Source organism: Triticum dicoccoides, chromosome 4A (assembly GCF_002162155.2).
Source record: "Triticum dicoccoides isolate Atlit2015 ecotype Zavitan chromosome 4A, WEW_v2.0, whole genome shotgun sequence".
Lineage (NCBI taxonomy): Eukaryota > Viridiplantae > Streptophyta > Magnoliopsida > Poales > Poaceae > Triticum > Triticum dicoccoides.
In genome coordinates this window covers 426,585,506-426,610,728 of record NC_041386.1, presented here as the reverse complement: position 1 = coordinate 426,610,728, position 25,223 = coordinate 426,585,506, and positions in this window count along the sequence as shown.

The window sequence follows — 25,223 nt, the reverse complement described above, 5'->3', positions numbered from 1 at the left end:
GTTTCATTAAGGGTTCCTTTCCATGGGTACGCATGCCCTAAAGTGCATGTCCGGACTGCGAGAGGAAATGCAGGAAAAAACATCTGGGGGCACTTATGGAATATAAATAAAAATCATCTTTTGTTCACAGACCGGATATTCTCTTAAGAACGCTAGCTTTCGTCTTCACCCAGTCTGAGGCACACATCCGGCTGACCCGACAGTAACAATCGCAAAGGTGCTCCCCTTATGCCCTAGCCGAATTAACGGGAACATAGGGCATAAATACAAGAGCCAGGCAACCCAGCTTGGCCAAAACTTAAGTCATATCGATGCATATAATTGCGAAGAAAAGGTAAATGCGGAAGAATAACACATGTGTTGGGCATGAAGCCCAGATAGATAATTAAGCTTTTGTGTAAGAAGCCCCCAGGTAAAATGAGCCCCGCTAGCGCATCTATAGTGTGCAAGCGAGGCACAAGTTGGCCCTTGAAGGCCTTGAGAAAGAATAAAAGAAAGAAAGAGAAAAAAGACAGATAATATATATTGAAAAAATGGACAGAGGAAGGAGACAAACATAGAGTCCGGCGCTAGGCATAGAATCTTCGGAGCCTGGCTGCATTCCATGGGTTCAGCTCATGTCGATTATTCGATGCATCCCGCAGATGGTACGCTCCACCAGTCAGAACTTGGTAAATAATAAAGGGACCTTCCCATTTGGGCTCGAGCTTGGTCTTTTTCTTCTTCGGCAGGCGTAGAACTAACTCACCAATGTTATAAGTTTTGGCCCGTACTTCTCTGCTTTGGTATCTGCGAGCCTGTTGCTGATAGAATGCGGAACGGGCTTTTGCCACATCGCGCTCCTCCTCCAGGGTGTCCAAACTGTCCTGCCGATCGAGCTCGGCTTCTCTTTCTTCGTGCATGCGCACACGAGGTGAGTCATGAATTATATTGCAGGGCAGAACTGCCTCTGCGCCGTACACCATAAAGAAGGGTGTATATCCGGTACTACGATTCGGCGTGGTCCGCAGACCCCAGAGTATGGAGTCGAGCTCCTCTACCCAGTGCGTGTTAGACTCCGTTAAGGACCGCACTAATCTGGGTTTAATGCTGCTCATGATAAGACCATTTGCTCGCTCAACTTGGCCGTTGGTTTGTGGGTGATAGACGGAAGCATAATCGAGCTTGACGCCCATGTTGCTGCACCAGAGTTTTACCTCGTCGGCCGTGAAGTTCGTGCCGTTGTGAGTGATGATGCTGTGGGGGACGCCATAATGGTGTACAACCCCGGATATGAAGTCTATCACCGGTCCGGATTCGGCTGTTTTAACAGGTTTGGCTTCTATCCATTTGGTGAATTTATCCACCATGACCAGTAAGTATTTTTTATTATGGGTTCCCCCCTTAAGGGGTACGAGCATGTCAAGCCCCCAGACCGCGAAGGGCCAGGTGATGGGGATTGTTTGGAGGCCGGTGGGTGGCATGTGGCTTTGGTTTGCAAAAGGCTGGAACCGGCGCAGCGTTGGACCAAGTCCTGTGCGTCTGCCCGGGCCGTCGGCCAATAAAACCCTGTACGGAAGGCCTTGCTTAGGAGGGCCCGGGCTGCGCGTGGTGGCTGCCGAGTCTGACGTGAATTTATGCCAAAAGCTTCCGCCCTTCCTCTTCAGAGATGCACCTTTGAAGGACTCTGGTAGTGTTTTTTTTATACAGCTCTCCCTCGTGGACCCTGTAGGCTTTAGATCGCCGCACTATGCAGCGTGCCTCATTTTGGTCCTCGGGGAGTTCTTGCCTAGTTAGGTAGGCCAGGAAAGGTTCTTTCCACGGGGCAATGATGGCCATTATTATGTGGACTGAAGGTGTTATTTCGGTGGCGGAGCCTCCGATTATGTCAGAGTGTTCAGTATCGGGCATTTTGGCCAGGTCCAGACTATTGTTACCGGTATCCCCTTCCCATACTACGGATGGCTTAAACAACCTCTCCAAAAAGATGTTGGGGGGGGGATCGCATCGCGTTTTGCGCCGATGCGGGCGAGGATATCCGCCGCCTGATTGTTTTCCCAAGCCACATGGTGAAATTCGAGTCCCTCGAACCGAGCTAACATCTTTGGGACGGCGTTTCGATAGGCCGCCATCATCAGATCCTTGGCATCGAAGTCTCCATTTATTTGGGATATTGCGAGGTTCGAATCCCCACGCACCTCCAGGTGTTGAATGCCCATGGAAACTGCCATCCGAAGACCATGTAACAGGACTTCGTATTCGGCTGCGTTGTTGGAGACTGTATACAGTATCTGCAGTACATATTGAATTGTATCTCCGGTTGGGGACGTACGGACGATGCCATCCCCCAGACCAGCCAGCATTTTAGAGCCGTCGAAGTGCATGATCCATATTGGAGGATGCGCCGTACTCTTTAGGGAGTTTGGCTTCCGTCCATTCGGCAACAAAGTCGGCCAATACTTGCGATTTAATGGCTCACCGAGGTTTGTATGTTATGTCAAATGGGAGGAGCTCAATGGCCCATTTGGCAATCCAGCCCGTAGCGTCGTGGTTGTTTATAATATCATTAAGTGGCACTTCTGAGGCTACTGTAATCGAACACTCTTGAAAGTAGTGCCGCAACTTCCGGGATGCCATGAATACCGCATAGGCTATCTTTTGATAATGTGGGTACCGTGATTTGCATGGAGTGAGGACAGTGGATACATAGTATACTGGCTTTTGAAGAGGGAATTTATATCCGTCAGCTTCTCGTTCGACGACGAGCACTGCGCTTACAACTTGATGAGTTGCCGCAATGTACAATAGCATTGGTTCGCCGATGTTTGGCACGGCCAGGATTGGGTTGGTTCCCAGTATGGCTTTTATTTCTTCCAATCTGGCTGTGGCAGCGTCCGTCCACTCGAAGTGTTCGGTGCGCCGAAGGAGGCGATAAAGGGTAATGCCTTTTCTCCTAAGCGGGAGATAAAGCGGCTTAGAGCCCCCACACATCCAGTTAGTTTCTGGATTTGTTCGAGGTCCGTTGGGAAATCTGTGGGAGTCCTGGATTGGGGGGACTCTGGATAGCCGGACTATATCCTTTGGTCGGACTGTTGGACTATGAAGATACAAGATTGAAGACTTCATCTCGTGTCCGGATGGGACTCTACTTGGCGTGGAAGGCAAGCTAAGCAATACGGATATGGATATCTCCTCCTTTGTAACCGACATTGTGTAACCCTAACCCTCTCCGGTGTCTATATAAACTGAAGGGTTTTAGTCCGTAGGACAACAACTACAACATACAATCATACCATAGGCTAGCTTCTAGGGTTTAGCCTCTCTGATCTCGTGGTAGATCTACTCTTGTACTACCCATATCATCAATATTAATCAAGCAGGACATAGGGTTTTACCTCCATCAAGAGGGCCAGAACCTGGGTAAAACATTGTTCGGGACCCCCTACCCGAGAGCCGCCGGTTTTGACACCGACATTGGTGCTTTCATTGAGAGTTCCTCTGTGTCGTCGCCGTTAGGCTTGATGGCTCCTACTATCATCGACAGCGATGTGAGACTTTTCTCCCCGAACAGATCTTCGTGTTTGGCGGCTTTGCACTGCGGGCCAATTCGCTTGGCCATCTGGAGCAGATTGAAAGTTACGCCCCTGGCCATCAGGTCAGGGTTGGAAGCTTAAACTACATGGCCGATATCCGTGGAGACTTGATCTTCGACGGATTTGAGCCTCTGCCTTGTGCGTCACGCGGTCACGATGAGTACGATTTAGCTCTACCTTCGGACAGTGTTCAGGAGACCGCACAGGCAGCCACTCCGACCCTCAATTCAGAGCCAGCTGCATCGTCCATGGACGGGTGGATGGACCCCGCCACGGAGGCCTTACCCTCAGCGGCGATCGAGCCAAACATCGACCTTACCTTACACGAGAGCCATGTTGTTAAACTGCCGGATCCTTCTCCGGCCATGGACTCCAAACCGCCTGTGCCCGTTCCTATCGAATCCGATTGGGTGCCGATCATGGAGTTTACCTCCGCAGATATTTTTCAGCACTCGCCCTTCGGCGACATACTGAACTCATTAAGGTATCTCTACTTGTCAGGAGGATCCTGGCCGAACTATGTCCGGCAGGATTGGGATGCAGACGACGATGAAATTCGCGGCCCACCCACCACCCACTTAGTAGCCATTGTCGATGACTTAACCGACATGCTCGACTTCGACTCTGAAGACATCGATGGTATGGACGACGATGCGGGAGACAAAGAGGAATCACTGCCCACAGGGCACTGGACAACCACCTCATCATACGATATATACATGGTGGATACACCCAAAGAAGGCAATGGCAATGAGATAGCGGAGGATGACCCCTCCAAGAAGCAACCCAAGCGCCGACGTGCGTGGCACCGCTCTAAGTCCCGCCAAACCAAAAGTGGTGATACCGGCATAGGAGATAATAACACTCTGGATAGTGCCTAAGACAACAACAATCCCCTCCAGCAAGATTTAGAGCAGGAGGATGGAGGAGCCAGCCCTCCTGAGAGAACGGCAGATGGAGAGACGGAGGATGATAATTACATGCCCCCACCGAAGGCGAGGCAAGCCTTGGCGATGACGAATTCGCTGTGCCAGAGGATCCTGTCGAACAAGAGCTCTTCAAACGCCGGCTTATAGCCACGGCAAATAGCCTTAAGAAAAAGCAGCGGCAGCTTCAAGCTGATCAAGATCTGCTAGGTGACAGATGGACTGAAGTCCTCGCGGCCGAGGAATATAAACTCGAGCGCCCCTCCAAGAGTTACCCAAAATGCAGGTTGCTAACCCGACTGTAGGAAGAAGCGTATGACGCGGCTGATCGGCCACCTCGTGGCCACGATAGAGAGGCATTCCAGCCAAAAACTTAGCCCGCACCCCAACGCCATTCAAATAAAAAGGCATGGGGAGGTACGCCAGACCCGCGAGACATATTGGAGGACAAAGCAAAGCATGCAAGATCGATCTACGGATCACGGGGCGCGCCACTATGCGAGACGATAAACGTCACGCTGGATACAATAAAAGTAAATTCGGCCGGGCCGAACACAGCGGGCAAGACCCATTCGAGCTGCGTCGCGATATAGCCCAATACAGAAGCGCCACACACCCCTTATGCTTCACAGACGAAGTAACGGATCATCAAATCCCAGAAGGTTTCAAACCTATAAATATTGAATCATACGACGGCACAACAGATCCCGCAATATGGATTGAGGATTTCCTCCTCCACATCCACATGGCCCGCGGTGATGACTTACACGCCATCAAATACCTCCCACCAAAGCTCCAGGGACTAGCGCGGCATTGGCTTAATAGCTTGCCAACAGAGTCCATTAGCTATTGGGAAGATCTGGAAGCCACATTCCTCGACAACTTTCAGGGCACTTATGTGCGGCCACCAGATGCCGATGACTTGAGCCACATAATTCAGCAGCCAGAAGAATCGGCCAGGCAATTCTGGACTCGGTTCCTAACAAAGAAAAATCAAATCGTCGATTGTCCGGATGCAGAGGCCCTAGCGGCTTTCAGACACAACATCCGCGAAGAATGGCTAGCCCGGCACCTTGGTCAGGAAAAGTCGAAATCTATGGAAGCCCTCACGATACTCATGACCCGCTTTTGTGCTGGAGAAGATAGATGGCTGGCTCGCAGTAATAACATATCAAAGAACCATGGTACTTCGGATACCAAGGACAGCAATAGCAGGTCACGTCGCAACAAACATAAGCGCCGCATTAACAGCGATAATACCAAGGATACGACAGTCAATGCCGGATTCAAAGGCTCTAAACCCGGTCAGCGGAAAAAGCCATTCAAACAAAGTACGCCGGGTCCGTCCAGTTTGGACCGTATACTCAATCGCTCGTGTCAAATACACGGCACCCCAGAAAAGCTAGCCAATCACACCAACAGGGATTGTTGGGTGTTCAAGCAGGCCGGCAAGTTAATTGCTGAAAACAAGGACAAGAGGCCACATAGCAATGACGAGGAGGAGCCCCGGCAGCCACACACCGAAGGACAGAAAAGGTTTCCCCCACAAGTGCGGACGGTGAACATGATATACGCATCCCACATCCCCAAGAGGGAGCGAAAGCGTGCGCTCAGCGATGTATATGCGTTGGAGCGAGTCGCCCCAAAGTTGAACCCATGGTCCTCCTATCCGATCACTTTCGATTGCAGGGACCATCCCACTAGTATCCGTCATGGCTGATTCGCCGCACTGGTTCCGGGCCCAATCATTGACGGATTTCACCTCACTCGAGTCTTTATGGATGGCGGCAGCAGCCTAAACCTGCTTTATCAGGACACATTGCGCAAAATGGGTATAGACCTCTCAAGGATCAAACCGACAAAAATGACCTTTAAGGGCGTCATTCCAGGTGTAGAGGCCATTGCACAGGCTCAATTACACTAGAAGTGGTCTTCGGATCACCGGATAACTTCCGAAGCAAAGAGTTAATCTTCGATATAGTCCCGTTCTGCAGTGGTTATCATGCACTGCTCGGGTGAACCGCATTTGCGAGATTCAATGCGTACCACATTATGCATACCTCAAGCTCAATATGCCAGGACCTTGCGGGGTTATTACAGTCAATGGAAACACAGAACGCTCTCTCTGAATGGAGGAGCACACCACAGCCCTCGCAGCAGAAGCGCAAAGCAGCCTCTCAAGGCAATCCACCAGTTTGGCGTTTCAAGACCCCGACACCTTCAAGCACGCTTGGAGAAATCGACAACTAGACCGCCTGGCGCGATCTGAGCTCGCGTAGCAATGCGGCCCCCACCCCAGTCCTAGCCGAACGGCGAAACTCGTGCCACGCGTACATAATTACACACTAAAAATACCATGGGCACAGGTGGGGAGGGGGCACACCGCGGCACGCCCCAAGACACGGCTTAAACCGCACTAGGGGCTTCCCGTTTGGCTATTTTTCTCTTTTTCGTGACCTTAATATCTAGAAACCCTGTCCGGCAGCACTATCGTCGAACACATGATGCAGCAACCAAGGAGGCAGAAATCTACGTCACACCACGGAATTCCCAGGTGGATTACAATAACGAGCGAAATATTTCATTTAATACTGTTCCTCAGCTTGCCCTTGGAAGGGACATAGTCCTACTCTTTGCTTATCGCATCATCTGTATCATTCTGCTTTAAACACACCTTTTTGAATAAACAATACATAACATTACGACTATTATTGCATTCTTGTTATATATATGTGTGTTCATTAATGACGCCTTGCAACCGTACACTTTGGTACGACCAATACACCAGGGGCTTACGTACCCCACAATATGGTGTGAAAAGTCAGAACACTTTCACAAGTGCGGCACCCCGAACTTATAACACTATATGCATCAGCTCCGAATCATGTCTTTGGTCAAATGCTGAGTTTTCCCGGCTCCTATGTTTTGGTACCTTATGTTCGCTCTATCGTCTAAGGTAGCTCTAGGAGAACTACTACAATTGTGCCCCGGTTCTGCTAGGCTGAGCACCTCAGTAGAGAAAGCTAAAACTGACTATCATGATAAGGCAAGAGACTGGTCGCTGTTCAGCGAGGTTTTCGAGTCCCTAAAGACTTATGCCGCTTAGAGCGAGGGGTCGGCCCAGTGCGGCTTAAAGGCGTGTATCGCGCTCCAAATTCGGCCTTCCGAATACCAGGGGCTTCGCTGAAATTTAAAATTATAGAATTCTATGGCTAAGTGAGAGTGATAAAGCATTATTAGTCTGGTTGCCTGGTTCGTTGTGCTGAGCACCTCCCTCGAAGGACCCAAACATGGGAACAAGAGTGCTCAGGTTTATCCCGAACACCCCAGCACTAGTGGCATGGGGGTAGAAGCCGAGGACTAGCCATCTCTCAGATTGGATAAACAACCTAACAGAAGGTAATATTTTAAATTCACACAAGCATTGCATAGCGCATATGAAACAAGTTTTCACCACATAGGATCACACGAGCAAGTTTACTCAAATATTACGTCCTTTGAACATTCGTCCGCTACAAGAGGGGCACCCTTCAGGACACCCTCATAATAAATTTCGGGGGTGCAATGCTCCTTGCCCTGCGGCGGCCCTTCCTTGAACAGCTTCACAGCGTCTAGCTTGGCCCACTGCACCTTCACATGGGCGAAAGCCCGGCGTGCACCTTCGATGCAGACGGACCGCTTGACGACCTCCAGCCATGGGCAGGCATCCACAAGCCGCCTCACCAGGCCAAAGTAGCTGTTCGGAAGGGCGTCGCCAGGCCACAGCCGGATTATAAGGCCCTTCATGGCCTGTTCGGCCGCCTTGTGCAGCTCGACCAGCTGCTTTAGCTGGTCGCTCAGAGGCATCGGGTGTTCAGTCTCAGTATACTGAGACCAGAACAGCTTCTCCGTTGAGCTTCCCTCCTCGGCCTGGTAAAATTGTGCGGCATCCGACACGCTGCAGGGCAAATCTGTGAATGCTCCTGGAGAGCCCCGAATTCGGGTAAGTAATCGGTAATTTACTTTCACATGCTTGCTTTGCATATAGAATGCCTTACCCGCCACTATTTTCTTCATCGCATCAATCTCCTAGAGGGCCTTTTGGGCCTCGGCCTTGGCACTCCTTGCGCTCTCGAGGGCCGCGGCAAGCTCAGACTCTCGCTTCTTCGAGTCTAGCTCCAACGCCTCGTGCTACATCACGAGAGCCTGGAGCTCTTGCTGCACCTCGCCCACACGAGCCTCTTGCTTTTCCTGCTCAGTGCACTCCTTGGCCGCTTTATCTTCGGCCTTGGTTAGTGCTTGCTTTAGGGTCGCCACCTCGGTCGTGGCCCCTGGAAAATATATGATGATCCTGTCATTTTGCAATCGCGTCTTCTTTTATATATACATATCTATAGACAGGGTATTACTTACCCTTGTTCTCCTCGAGCTGCCTCTTGGCAAGGCCGAGCTCTTCCTTGGACCCCGAGGTCCTGCTTCAGTACGGCGACCTCCGCAGTCAGTGCGGCGGACGCCAGCAGTGAAGCCTGCATACGCATATTGACATACTCATATTAGACTCCTGCGATATTGTTTGATCCTCTGTTCGGCTTTTCTTTGTGAACACGGAACAGAGCATCAGGGGCTACTGTCTATGCGGTACTATTTTCCTATATTTCAAACACTTAACTCAAAGCCTGTTAGAAGGCTGGCACAGGCTTCAGTCAATCCGCTCTTGGCAGACTGAACCTTCTGGATCACCGCAATCATGATAGTGCGGTGCTCCTCGTCGATGGAAGCGCTGGGAAGCGCTTCCAGCAGATTGTCCAGCACCTCTGGATGGACAGAGGTCACCGGTACAGGCGTCTTGCCCCTCTTAGAAGGAGGCCGCCTGCCCGAGCCCGGAACCACTGGAGGTTCCGGTGCGGTGTTCGGCTGAGGGCCGAACTCGGAGCTCTCAGGGGCCTTGTCCCCTCGGCTTACGGAGTCCGGGAGGCTGCCTTGAGGCACCTCCGGGATTGTCTCCCCTCGACCCAGTGCCTCATGAGACAACACCTCTGCGTCATCCGCAGGGCAAGGGGAAGTGGCGGTGGGAAGTGGATCACTATCCATATCCGACGAGCCCAGGGAGCCGTCCGACGATACATCGATACTGGCTCATGGCGGCCTGCATAATCATGTTCGGTGTTAGGGAAAGCAGTGCGACAAAGGAATACTATGAGTTACTCTGGTATCTGAATACTTACGATCTCCCCAGGGGCTTGGCCCTGGGCAACCACTCGTCTTCGCCTTCGTCGGGGGAGGAGTGTGCCACAGAGTCCTTCCCTTCTTGGACCCTTCGGCCCCTCCAGTTGGGACGGCCTTCCTTTTCTTGTCTCCCCCGCCTAGAGGGGGAGCATCTTCTTCTTCCTCCTTGTCTTCGGGGGAGGAGTGTGCCGCAGAGTCATCGGATGATGAGTCTGATAACACCTGGCGCCGGGAACTCTTTCGGGTTCCCTTGGCCTTCTTGGTCTTCTCTGGCACCTTGTAAGGAGCCAGAGTCAGCATCTCCGTCAGGAGAGCGTTTGCTGGGCCTTCGGGAAAGGAGCCGGACAGTCGATCTGTCCGACCATTTCCTGCTAGTCGTGTCAAAGGAAAGGGAGCTTAGATCCCTCATAGAGTCAAACTATGTAAAACAAGTATCTTGTAACAGGTAAAACAACTTACCGCACTGACTTGGCGCTTCGCACAGAATCCGCGATCCTTGGTAGTAGTAGGAGGAACCTCGGCGCCCTTGAATAGCACCTTCCAGGCATCCTATAGCGACCAGACCTCAAACAGTTTGATCTCTGTGCTCCGGTGTCATCCCTGGATCAGTAATGCTGACACCACACAGTACTCGGAGGATTTATAACAAAGTAGCAATCACACACTTATTACATCGAGGGTCTACATAGAGAACTTATTACAATAAATATGGCTTAAGGCCATCTAATAACGATAACAGCGGAAGGCTTGGAAGATAAGTGAGTCCATCAGCTCCAATGGCATCACTGAGTATAGAACCACGACCTAAAAACTCCTTAATCGTCGTCTGAAAAGTCTGCAACATTAACGTTGCAGCCCGAAACGGGTTAGCACATGGAATATGCTGGCAATGTAACAGATAGAGAGTAATGGAATGAAACAGCTATACTATGTGCATATTTGGCTGATGGAAAGCTCTATGGTTACAGTTTTGCGTAAAGCCAATTTTTCCCTACTTCAAAGGAATAAATTTATTTAACTATCATGGTAGTTGTTAAACATTGAGAATGGTTGACAGCATCCTCAATCCCAATTAAGCATCATCATTAAACAAAGCCCAACAAAATTAATTTAGGGTAACATGTTGAGATTCACATGATAATCCAAGTAATAGATACTCAAGATGTCCATAATCGGGGACACGGCTAACCATGATTAGTTTATTACACTCTGCAGAGGTTTGCGCACTTTTCCCCACAAGACTCGATCGCCTCCGTTTGGTTTCTCGCACTACACGGTGTTTGAGAAGATGGATGACCGAGACATAGTCTTTCAGAAGTGCTAGCACCTTACGATCGGGTAGACCGTACCACCTACAACCCCTACATCTGCTAGTCTACCACTTTAAGAGTTCTCACAACTTAAGCAACTATGCTAGAGACCATAATAGCTTGTGGCTACACACGGAAGTTTCTAGTATGAATAGTCTCATACAAGGGCATACAATCCACCCAGATGCCTCAATCCACCCAGATGTGTGTTTAAGTTGCCATCTTAGATAAACCATTAATTAACAAACTCACATCTGTCATGGATATCACTCACCCAATCCACGTCTACTAGCATAGCATGGCATAATAAGCAAATGTAGAAGTAACTCCCAAAGGTTTGATAATAAACAGGTAATAGGTACTACCTCAACTACTTCCCATCCCACAATTTAATTAGATCCTAATCATGCAATGTGTGAGGATTGATCTAATGCAATAAAACTGGGTAGTAGGAAAGGTATGATCGAAGTGTTACTTGCCTTGCTGATGATCCGGGAAACCTAGCGATTCGAAGTAACAAGCGGCGCACTTCGGGTATTCTATCGCAGACAAACAAACAAGCATACAATAAGTTCTCATCTAATGCACATGTAAAAGTCAAATAAGAGATCTAACCAGAAGGTTCAACTTAAGAACTCTGGTTTGCAAAAAGAATCAAATGAACGAAGCAACGAAAGTCAAACGGCGAAAGAAAACAACTTCGTTCTACTATTCTGGATCTAAGGCAAATTTTACAATAGCAAAAACTTGTTTAAGTTGGTTAAACGGATAGAGGGTTTCGAGACGAAACTCCAGGCGCTTGAATCGCCTGATTCCGATAAACGAGCGAAAAGTTATACTGAAAAGAAAATCGGATCAGGAATCGTGATGAGAAAAATCACGGGTTAAATCCGAGAAAAAGAAAAACGACGAACGTTCGTTAGAACGAAAGAACGGACGAACGCTCGCTATTTAAATAAATCGGAAAACCAATCTATTTAAAAAAATGAAACTAAAAAAAACGACGGAAAAACCGACGGAAAAACCAAACGGTTTTTCGAAAAAAAATAAAAAAACGGCACGGAAATCGAGGCGACCTCGGGCGGCGTGTCAGCGGCGGCAGGTGCTGGCGGCGGCGAGGCGCTGGGGGCGGCTTGGCTAGGGTTTGGCTGGGGCTGGGCCTCCTCCCCCCGGATTATATAGGCTAGTCGGGCCGGAGTCCTAGTCGGACACGGCCTGTTAGGTCGGTTCGTTTTTTTAAATAATTACGCGCAGAAGAAATATAAAAAGAAATACTAAACGGACTCCAAAAATCCCAAAATAAATTTTCCCGGCCTTCTAAAATCAAGCCACACAAGGTGAACATTTATTTGGGGCCGAAATGCAATTCTGAAAAACGCTCATTTTTTCCTAAATTCAAATAAAATAATGAAAAACTTCGAAATAAAATCTTATTTGATTTTATTATTAAATCCTCAATATTTCTTTATTTTGGGAAAGTCATTTTATTCCCTCTCTCATATTTTTGTAATAGAAATAATTAACGATAAAATAACAAAATCAAATGATCCTATTCTCAAAATTTGAGAAAACTCAAATATGAAGATAACGAAATCCCCAACTCTCTCCGTGGGTCCTTGAGTTGCGTAGAATTTCTAGGATCAACCAAAATGCAAAATAAAATATGATATGCATTTATGATCTAATGTATAACATTCCAAATTGAAAATTTGGGATGTTACAAACCTACCCCCCTTAAGATGAATCTCGCCCTCGAGATTCGGGTTGGCTAGAAAATAGGTGAGGGTCGTCCTTGAGCAAATCTTCCTCTCGTTCCCAGGTAGCTTCGTCCTCCGTGTGGTGGCTCCACTGAACTTTGCAAAACTTTATAACCTTGCTGCGAGTGACTCGATTGGCAAACTCGAGAATCTTAACTGGTTTCTCCTCATAGGTCAAATTGTTGTCCAATTGGATTGCTTCCAATGGCACTGTATCTCTCAAAGGTATGTCAGCCATCTCCGCGTGGCATTTCTTCAACTGGGAAACATGGAACACATCATGAACTCCTGACAATTCTTCGGGCAATTCCAACTTGTAGGCCACTTCTCCCATACGCTCCAAAACTCGATATGGTCCTACAAATCGTGGCGCTAACTTTCCTTTAACTCCAAAACGCTTTGTTCCCCGAAGTGGTGATACACGAAGATAATCTCTATCTCCAACTTTGTAAACTGTCTCCTTGTGTTTTGAATCTCCATAACTCTTCTGTCTGGACTGGGCTACCTTGAGCCTATCGCGAATCAACTTCACCTTCTGTTCAGACTCTTTAATCAAGTCAGGTCCAAACAACTGGCGGTCTCCAACTTCGTCCCATGACAACGGTGTCCTGCACCTCCTTCCGTACAAAGCTTCGAAACGGGCCATTTTCAAACTGGTTTGGTAGCTGTTGTTGTAAGAGAACTCTGTATATGGAAAATTGTCGTCCCAACTAGATCCGTATTCTAGTGCACAAGCTCTCAGCATATCCTCCAAAATCTGATTGACTCTCTCGGTCTGTCCATCTGTCTGTGGATGAAAAGCTGTACTGAATTCTAGCCTGGTTCCCAAAGTTTCATGCAACTGCTTCCAGAACTTTGAGGTAAACTGGGTTCCTCTATCTAATACGATACTCCTTGGAACTCCATGCAGACATACGATCCTGGTCATGTATATCTTTGCCAACTTTGCACTGGTGTAGGTAGTCTTTACTGGGATGAAATGAGCTACTTTCGTCAATCGATCAACTACAACCCAAATCGAGTCATAGCCTGAACGAGTCCTGGGTAATCCCGTGATAAAATCCATGCCTAATTTATCCCACTTCCATTCGGGTATCGGCAATGGTTGTAACAATCCTGCTGGCTTCTGATGCTCTACCTTTACTCTCTGACATACATCACAAACTGCTACATACTCCGCAATATCTTTCTTCATTCTAGTCCACCAGAAAATGTCTTTCGAATCCAAATACATCTTGGTATTTCCTGGGTGAATCAAATATGGTGAATCGTGTGCCTCTTGCAGAATCAACTTCCTAATCTCCGGGTCATTGGGCACATAAACACGGTCTTCAAACCATAGGGTGTCATGCTCATCCTCACGAAATACTTTAGCCTTTCCTTGGCTAAGTTTCTCCTTAATATAGGCAATCTCCTTGTTAGTCTTCTGTGCTTCTCTGATTTTATCCACGAATGTAGACTGAGTCTCCAATGCTGCTACATAGCCTCTCGGAACTATTTCCAAACATAGTTCACGAAGATTTTCTGCGAACTCCCTTGGTATTCCTCCCGTCAATAATGTATTGACGTGTCTCTTAGCCTTCCCGGGATGGTAATGCAATCTCATATCATAATCCTTGGTGAGCTCCAACCATCTCCTCTGTCGGAGGTTTAACTCCTTCTGTGTGAAAATGTATTTCAAACTCTTATGGTCCGTGTACACCTCACAATGATTTCCAATCAAAAAATGTCTCCATGTTTTCAATGCATGCACTACGGCTGCTAACTCCAAATCATGCATAGCATAATTCAACTCATGAGGCTTAAGCTGTCTTGAGGCATATGAAACAACTCTCCCTTCCTGCATAAGCACTGCTCCAAGTCCTCGACATGAAGCATCGCAATACACCTCATAATCTTTGGTCTGGTCTGGCAAAATCAACACTGGTGAGGTAACCAAACGTTTCTTCAACTCTTGGAAACTAGCCTCACATTCCTCCGTCCATATGAACTTGGTTTCCTTCTTTAATAACTCCGTCATAGGCTTCGCAATCTTTGAGAAATTCTCAATAAATCTCCGGTAGTATCCTGCGAGTCCAAGAAAACTCCAGATCTCTCCCATGGTGGTTGGTGCTTCCCACTTGGTCACGGTATCAACTTTGGTAGGATCTACTGCTATACCTTCTCCAGATATAACATGTCCGAGGAATCCTACTTCCTTCAACCAAAACTCACATTTGCTGAACTTGGCATATAATTGATGTTCTCTGAGCTTTCCAAGTACCAAACGCAAATGCTCCTTATGCTCCTCTTCATTCTTCGAGTAGACCAGGATATCATCAATGAACACTACGACGAACTTATCCAAAAACTCCATAAATACTTTGTTCATCATGTTCATAAAATATGCAGGTGCGTTAGTCAGACCAAATGACATAACGGTATACTCGTACAGCCCATACCTGGTGGTAAAAGATGTCTTAGGAATATCCTGTTCCCGAATCGTCAACTGGTGGTATCCTGATCGCAGATCGATCTTGGAAAATACCTTAACTCCTTGCAATCGATCAAATAGATCATTGATCATAGGTAGTGGGTATTTGTTCTTGATCGTTACTTCATTCAATCCTCGATAATCAACAACCATCCTTAACGATCCATCCTTCTTCTCCACTAGAAGTATTGGCGATCCCCAAGGCGAAGAACTTGGGCGAATATATCCTTTATCCAGTAACTCCTTAATCTGCTTCTTAATTTCCACTAAATCCTTTGCAGGCATCATGTATGGTCTCTTTGATATTGGCCCGGTGCCTGGCAATAGCTCAATCAAAAACTCAATATCTCTATCCGGTGGCATGCCTGGCAACTCTTCTGGAAATACATCCGGGAAATCCTTCACTACTGGTACTTCCTCCTGCACAACTCCTGTTAAGCAATTTACTTGAGTCCTCTTTGGCACATGTCGGGATACATACTTGATCCTTCTCCCTTCTAGGGTGGTAAGCAAAATTGATGACTTACTAGCACATTCAATATTCCCTTCATACTTTGACAACCAATCCATGCCTAATATCACATCCAATCCTTGGGATTCCAATACTATTAGGTCTGAGGGAAAAACATAGTTACCAATCCTTAATGGTAACCGATCACACCATCGACTAGCCATATATTCTTCTCCAGGCGAGGTTACTAACATGGGTGACCTAAGGGCTTGGGTTGACAGGTTATACTTATCCACAAATCCCCTTGATATGTATGAATGCGATGCACCAGTATCGAAAAGAACGAGTGCAGTAAATGACTTAACCAAAAACTTACCAATTACTGCATCAGGCTGAGCTTCAACCTCCTCCACGCTAACGTGGTTCACCTGTCCCCTGTTGAAAGGGTTCGGCTTCTTCGCAGAGCTTCCATTGCTATTTCTATTTTGTATTTCAGGACATTCATTGGCATAATGTCCGGTCTTCGAACACTTAAAGCAAGTGACTTGGCTCAGGTCCTTCTTGGCTGGGGTTGATGGGTTGGTGCGATTCTGGCCATTGCTTCCTCCATTCCCATTACCATTCCTGGTGCCATTGTGATTGTGCGAGCTACCTCCTCCATGGGTATGTTGAAAATGTCCTCCCGGTCTAGGGGTAAAACGTGGCTTCTGCTAAGCTCTTGAATTGTATTTTCCTTGTCCATACTTCCTCTTGCGATTCTCAATTTGCTGTTGCTTGCCTTCAATCATAAGAGCACGGTCTACAAACTCCTGGTAGTTGTTGAAGGTTGCTACCATCAACTGCATGCTCAACTCATCATTCAGTCCTTCCAAAAACTTCTCTGCTTAGCTGCATCCGTAGCAACGTCATCTGGGGCATAACGTGCTAACTTACTAAAGTCCTCCACATACTGGCCAACTGTCCGTCCTCCTTGGCGCAAGTTGCGAAACTCACGCTTCTTCATGGCCATAGCTCCTGCTGAAACATGGGCAGTATGAAAGGCCTGCTGAAACTGATCCCATGTGACAGTGTTGACAGGGAAAGTGGTTGTGAAATTCTCCCACCATGATGTTGCGGGTCCTTCAAGCTGATGTGCGGCAAACTTCACCTTCTCCACATCTGTGCATCCTGCTGTGGTCAACCCTCTAGCTGTCTTGCGGAGCCAATCATCTACTACTATCGGCTCGGTGCTACTGGAAAACACCGGCGGATTCGGCCTAAGAAAACGGGATAAGTGATCAACAGGTGGTGGTGGTGGTGATGGTGTTGTTGTTGTTCCCCTGGTTCTGATTCTGGACTAGCAACTGCATCAATGTGTTCTGCTGCTGGATCAACTGGGTGAGCTCCGGTGGAAAAGTAAATCCGGGGTCACGTCTCGGAGGCATCTGAGGGTTTAGAAAAGATGAGATGTAAGAATAGAGGTGGTCTAAAGAGAAAACACTACCCATATGCACATGAGGCAAAAGCAAACAATTCACTTCATTCAATCAAACAAGGGCATACAATCGATCTAACTATCACAAAAGTGCTCGGACTACTATATTTACATGGTGGACTACTACTACTGATGGGGTGGTCTACTAGAAATATTCTTCGGTTGCAGACTCCATGATATCTGCTCCAGCTTCATCAACATAGTCATCATCGCTTTCATCTGGGTCCGAGTCTGTGTCGTCGATGATGATGTAGTCTTCCAGGATAATCTCCTTCGGTTCTTCGTCTTCATCTACTGGTGTAGGGTCTCCCATAAATATCCCGATCTTCTTTGTTAGGTCGGCATTCTTATCCACCAATGCCTCAATTTCTTCCTCATAATCTTCACGTGTAGTCTTGAGTTCTTCCTCCAGTTCCTTGATTCTTGTCCTTGCCTTCTTCAGATCTATCATGTCGAAGCACATCTGGTTCTCCTGTCGCCGAATGTGCTGGTTTAATTCCTGGATAAAAGCTGCAATTGATCTATCCTTTCTGGTGCTGATCATCTCCCAGTGCTCATCTCGGCACCCACAAATCTGGTAGATAGTATCCTTGAGATCATTGCAGTAGTCTTCTCCAATGCGTCCCATGGCGATGTGAGCTGCCATGCTCTTTCCTAGACTCCAAGTTGGTGCATCAAAAGAAAACTCTATGGGCTCAGTGACTGGCATGAACGTCCTTCCTGGAACTTGAACTTGAATCATCCAGCGCTCTTGTTCAGGTAAAGTGGCATTGTAGGTTCCTGTGAAGCTGGGTACTCCTATGTTCAGGTATCTAGTGACTTCCTTCAAGTGACGACCAAAGGGTGTATCTTCATCCAGTTGTGTGAACTTGTTCCTTGCATCCGCCATCCTAAACGAGTAGAAAAGATGAGAGGTCAGAAAGGAAGAGAGTGAATAGTGATCTAGGTCTTTAGCTTAGTGGCCGTGTCCTACAGTCAGCGTGTGCTCTGATACCATCTCTGTAGCGACCAGACCTCAAACAGTCTAATCTCTGTGCTCCGGAGTCATCCCTGGATCAGTGATGCTGACACCACACAGTACTCGGAGGATTTATGGCAGAGTAGCAATCACACACTTATTACATCGAGGGTCTCCGTAGAGAACTTATTACAATAAATATGGCTTAAGGCCATCTAATAACGATAACGGCGGAAGGCTTGGAAGATAAGTGAGTCCATCAACTCCAACGGCATCACTGAGTATAGAACCACGACCTAAAAACTCCTTAATCGTCGTCTGAAAAGTCTGCAACATTAACATTGCAGCCCGAAATGGGTCAGCACATGGAATATGCTGGCAATGTAACACATAGAGAGTAATGGAATGAAACAGCTATACTATATGCATATTTGGCTGGTGGAAAGCTCTATAGTTACAGTTTTGCGTAAAGCCAATTTTTCCCTACTTCAAATGAATAAATTTATTTAACTAGCATGGTAGTTGTTAAACATTGAGAATGCTTGACAGCATCCTCAATCCCAATTAAAATCATCATTAAACAAAGCCCAACAAAATTAATTTAGGGTAACATGTTGAGATTCACATGATAATCCAAGTACTAGATACTCAAGATGTCCATAATCAGGGACACGGCTAACCATGATTAGTTTATTACACTCTGCAGAGGTTTGCGCACTTTTCCCCACAAGACTCGATCGCCTCCGTTTGGTTTCTCGCACTACACGGTGTTTGAGAAGACGGATGACCGAGACATAGTCTTTCAGAAGTGCTAGCACCTTACGATCGGGTAGACCGTACCACCTACATCCCCTACATCTGCTAGTCTACCACTGTAAGAGTTCGCACGAATTAATCAACTATGCTAGATCCCATAATATCTTGTGGCTGCACATGGAAGTTTCTAGTATGAATAGTCTCATGATCCCTTAGAACGAACGAACGGACGAACGCTCGCTATTTAAATAAATCGGAAAACCGATCTATTTAAAAAAACCGAAACTAAAAAAACCGACGGAAAAACCGAATGGTTTTTCAAAAAAAATTAAAAAAACCGACGCGGAAATCGAGGCGACCTCGGGCGGCGTGTCGGCGGCGGGCGGCGCGACGGCGGTGGCGGGGCGCTGGCGGGGGGGTGGGGGCGCTAGTGGCGGCTCGGCTAGGGTTTGACTGGGGCTGGGCCTCCCCCCGGATTATATAGCCTAGTAGGGCCAGAGTCCTAGTCGGACAAGGCCCGTTAGGTCGGTTCGTTTTTTTTAATAATTACGCGCAAAAGAAAAATAAAAATAAATACTAAACGGACTCCAAAAATCCCGAAATAAATTTTCCCGGGCTTCTAAAATCCCGAAATAAATTTTCCCGGGCTTCTAAAATCAAGCCCCCTCCACCATAGTCCACCTCGATAATATCGTAGCAGTGCTTAGGCGAAGCCCTGCGTCGGTAGAACATCATCATCGTCACCATGCCATTGTGCTGACTGAACTCTCCCTCAAAGCTCGGCTGGATCGGAGTTCGAGGGACGTCATCGAGCTGAACGTGTGCTGAACTCGGAGGTGCCATACGTTCGGTACTTGATCGGTCGGATCGTGAAGACGTACGACTACATCAACCGCGTTCTGCAAACGGTTCCGCTTTCCGTCTACGAGGGTACGTGGACAACACTCTCCCCTCTCGTTTCTATGCATCACCATGATCTTGCATGTGCGTAGGAATTTTTTTGAAATTACTACGTTCCCCAATAGTGTTATCAGATCCTGGTTTTATGCGTTGATGTTATATGAACGAGTAGAACACAAGTGAGTTGTGGGCGATACAAGTCATACTGCTTACTAGCATGTCATACTTTGGTTCGGCGGTATTGTTGGATGAAGCGGCCCGGACCGACCTTACGCGTACGCTTACGCGAGACTGGTTCTACCGACGTGCTTTGCACACAGGAGGCTGGCGGGTGTCAGTTTCTCCAACTTTAGTTGAACCGAGTGTGGCTATGCCCGGTCCTTGATAAGGTTAAAACAGCACTAACTTGACGAACTATCGCTGTGGTTTTTATGCGTAGGTAAGAACGGTTCTTGCTCAGCCCATAGCAGCCATGTAAAACATGCAACAACAAATTAGAGGATGTCTAACTTGCTTTTGCAGGGCATGTTGTGATGTGATATGGTCAAGGCATGACGCTATATTTTATTGTATGAGATGATCATGTTTTGTAACCGAGTTAGCGGCAACTGGCAGGAGCCATATGGTTGTCACTTTATTGTATGTAATGCAATCGCCCTGTAATGCTTTACTTTATCACTAAGCATTAGCGATAGTCGTGGAAGCATAAGTTGGTGAGATGGCAACGATGCTACGATCGAGATCAAAGTGTCGCGCCGGTGACTGGTGATCATGACGGTGCTTCAGAGATGAAGATCACAAGAACAAGATGATGATGGCCATATCATATCACTTATATTGATTGCATGTGATGTTTATCTTTTATGCATCTTATGTTCCTTTGATTGATGGTAGCATTATAAGATGATCTCTCACTAAATTATCAAGGTATAAGTGTTCTCCCTGAGTATGCACCGTTGTGAAATTTCTTCGTGCTGAGACACCACATGATGATTGATGACCCACAAGTATAGGGGATGTATTGTAGTCCTTTCGATAAGTAAGAGTGTCGAACCCAACGAGGAGCAGAAGGAAATGATAAGCGGTTTCCAGCAAGGTATTCTCTGCAAGTACTGCACTAAGTGGTAACAGATAGTTTTGTGATAAGATAATTTGTAACGAGGAACAAGTAACAAAAGTAAATAAGGTGCAGCAAGGTGGCCCAATCCTTTTGTAGCAAAGGACAGGCCTGGACAAACTCTTATATGATGTAAAGCGCTCCCGAGGACACATGGGAATATCGTCAAGCTAGTTTTCATCACGCTCATATGATTCGCATTCGGTACTTTGATAATTTGGTATGTGGGTGGACCGGTGCTTGGGTGCTGCCCTTACTTGGACAAGCATCCCACTTATGATTAACCTCTATTGCAAGCATCCGCAAATACAACAAAAGTATTAAGGTAAACCTAACCATAGCATGAAACAGATGGATCCAAATTATCCCCTTACGAAGCAACGCATAAACTAGGGCTTAAGCTTCTGTCACTCTAGCAACCCATCATCTACTTATTACTTCCCAATGCCTTCCTCTAGGACCAAACAATGGTGAAGTTTCATGTAGTTGACGTTCACATAACACCACAAGAGGAGAGACAACATACATCTCATCAAAATATCGAACGAATGCCAAATTCACATGACTACTAATAGCAAGACTTCTCCCATGTCCTCGAGAACAAAAGTAAGTACTCACAAAGCATAAACATGTTAATAATCAGAGGGGTATTAATGTGCATATAGGATCTGAACATATGATCTTCCACCAATTAAACCAACTAGCATAAAATAAAAGGAGTAATTAACACTACTAGCAACCTACTAGCACCAATCCCGGACTTGGAGACAAGAATTGGATACAAGAGATGAACTAGGGTTTTGAGATGAGATGGTGTTGATGAAGATGTTGATGGAGATTGCCCTCTCCCGATGAGAGGAGCGTTGGTGATGACGATGGCGATGATTTCCCCCTCCGGGAGGGAAGTTTCCCTAGCAGAACAACCACGCCAGAACCCTAGATTGGTTCCGCCAAGGTTCCGCCTCGTGGCGGCGGAGTTTCGTCCGAGAAGATGGCTTATGATTATTTTCCCATTGAAAGAGTCCATATAGCAGAAGATGGTCAACGGAGGGATGCCGGGGGGCCCACGAGGTAGAGGGCGCACCCAGGGGGTAGGGCGCGCCCCCCATCCTCGTGGGCAGGGTGTGGCCCCCTGGTGAAGTTCTTGCGCTCAATGTTTTTTATATATTTGGAAAACATCATCCGTGAAGTTTCAGGACTTTTGGAGCCAGAATAGGTCTCTAATATTTGCTCCTTTTCCAGCCAGAATCCCAGCTGCCGGCATTCTCCCTCTTTATGTAAACCTTGTAAAATAAAAGAGAATAGGCATAAGTATTGTGACATAATGCATAATAACAGCCCATAATGCAATAAATATTGATATAAAAGCATGATGCAAAATGGACGTATCAGCTCCCCCAAGCTTAGACCTCGCTTGTCCTCAAGTGAAAAGCCGAAATCGAAAAATATGTCCACATGTTTAGAGATGAAGGTGTCGATAAAAATAAAATACGGACATGAGGGCATCATGATCATTCTTAGAGAAGCAACTTATATAATTCTTGTCATATGATATCTTATGCTAGAGTAATAATTCAATCACAATATCAAGTATGAATCGTGAACTTCATTGAAAACTAACAAACTATAATCTCAGTCGATGAAGCAATTGCAATTTATCATAACATAGGAAAGATTCAATGTATAAGAGCTTTTCAGCAAGTCCACATACTCAACTATCATATAATCTTTCACAATTGCTGACACTCACACAATACTTATGGGTATGGAGTTTTAATCGGACACAGAGAAAGATAGGGGCTTATAGTTTTGCCTCCCAACGTTTTACCTCAAGGGTAATGTCAACAGTAATAGTTCATGAAAACCCACATCCAATTAGCCATATATACCAGGATCTTTCCAACATATTGTGCTTGCCAAAGGATAAAATGTAAAAAGGAAGGGTGAAGATCACCTTGACTCTTGTGCAGTATAGGAGATAAAAGTAAAAGATAGGCCCTTCGCAGAGGGAAGCAGAGGTTGTCATGCGCTTTTATGGTTGGATGCACAAAATCCTAATGCGGAAGAACGTCACTTTATATTGCCACTTGTGATATGGACCTTTATTATGCAGTCTGTCGCTTTTATTACTTCCATATCACACGATTGTATAAAGCTTATTTCTTCCACACCAATCAATCATACATATTTAGAGAGCAATTTTTATTGCTTGCACCGATGAGAATTTACTTGACGGATCTTACTCAATCCATAGGTAGGTATGGTGGACTCTCATGGTAAAAGTCGTTTAAGGGTGTTTGGAAGCACATGTAGTATCTCTACTTGGTGCAATGAATTTGTCTAGCATGAGGGGGAAAGGCAAGATCAACATGTTGGAGGATCCAAGACAATATAATTTATCCCAGATGTAAGAAAGCATAACCCATTACGTTGTCTTCCTTGTCCAATGTTAACTCTTTAGCATGTCATATTTTAATGAGTGCTCACAATCATAAAAGATGTCCAAGATAGTATATTTATATGTGAAGACCTCTCTTTCTTTATTACTTCCTATTAATTGCAACGATGACCAAAACTACGTATGTCAACGCTCAATAACTTTTATTCATCATACTCTTTCTATGTGAGCTCATTACTCTTCATAAGAGTCACATGATCTTTTTGTTTCTTTTTATTTCTTTCTCTTTTCTTTTATTCCTTTAGGATCATGGCAAAAAAATCAACACTAATCTTTATTATATAGCTCACGGACTCAATTACATAGAAGGATAATAAAGCAAAACTCACAACTAGATCAAACTAAGAACTTTTATTCTACTAGATCAAGATATTACCAAAAGGATCAAACTAAGAAAAACGGTAAAGATTAAAGTGATGGTGATACGATACCGGGGCACTCCCCCAAGCTTGCCAGTTGCCAAGTGGAGTGCCCATACCAGATACTCAATTCTTCTTTGTTGGTGGAGACGGTGGAGATTTTTTTGGTGGCGTAGGCTTATTGCTAAATTTGCGTTTGAGGACGGAATTTTGGTCCCTTTCCTCGATCTCCTGTTCCAGGCTCAATATATTTTTGCATAGTTCCTGCTTGTTCTCCTGCAAGTGGCGAAAAGGGATAAACTCAATCTTAGGTTTCTTTACTCTATCCGAGAGACTTGACTTTTTGAACTCCACATGCATGTCCCCAGGTTGAGGTAGTGGGACTTCATCTTCATCTGAGCTCGTCTCCTCCTTTCCCTTGGGTTCATAGTCCTCTTCTTCTTCCGTAGTCCAACCGCAATGCTCCACATCCCCATAGATCTTAGGCTCTGCAAGGTAATCAGCCACGTAGCTTTCTCCTTCCGAATCCTGGGACGACATGTTGCTCTATCTGCAGCAGGACAACTCAAAACAAAGACAGGGGATTTTTGCGTGATACGGGAGTCAAAACCCCCGGGAGGTTATACAATGAATTTTTACCGACCAAAATACGTGTCCTGTAAGAAAACGGAGTCCGGAGAGCACACGAGGTGGCCATTAGGTAGGGGGGCGCGCCCAGTAGGGTAGGGCGCGCCCTCCACCCTCGTGTCCTTTTCGGACTGCTGCTTATTTTTCTATTTTTCTAAATATTCCAAAAAGGAGAAATATTGCCTTAAAAATGTTTTGGAGTCGGTTTGCTTACCGTACCACATACCTATTCCTTATTGGAGTCTGAAACATTCTGGAAAGTGTCCTTTATGTACTCCTCCGGGGTTACGGTTTCAATAACATTGGTTTCAACATTTATGGGATTACTTGAGATATAGTGTTTGGTTCTTTGACCGTTCACCACCTTCGGATTTGTGCCTTCGAAGTTGTTGATTTTTATGGCACCGGAACGATAGACCTCCTCGATAACGTAAGGGCTTTCCCATTTAGAGAGAAGTATTCCTGCAGAAAATCTTAAACAAGAGTTGTATAGCAATACATAATCACCCACATTAAACTCCCACTTTTGTATTCTTTTATCATGCCACCTTTTAACTTTTTCTTTAAACAACTTGGCATTTTCATAGGCATGAGTTCTCCATTCATCAAGTGAGCTAATATCATATAATCTCTTCTCATCGGCAAGTTTAAAATCATAATTAAGTTCTTTAATATCCCATTAAGCCTTGTGTTCTAGTTCGAGAGGTAAGTGACATGCTTTTCCATAGACCATTTTATACGGAGACATACCCATAGGATTTTTATATGCAGTTCTATAGGCCCATAATGCATCATCAAGTTTCTTGGACAAATTCTTTCTAGACCTATTAACAGTCTTTTGCAAAATTAATTTGAGTTCTCTATTACTCAATTCTATTTG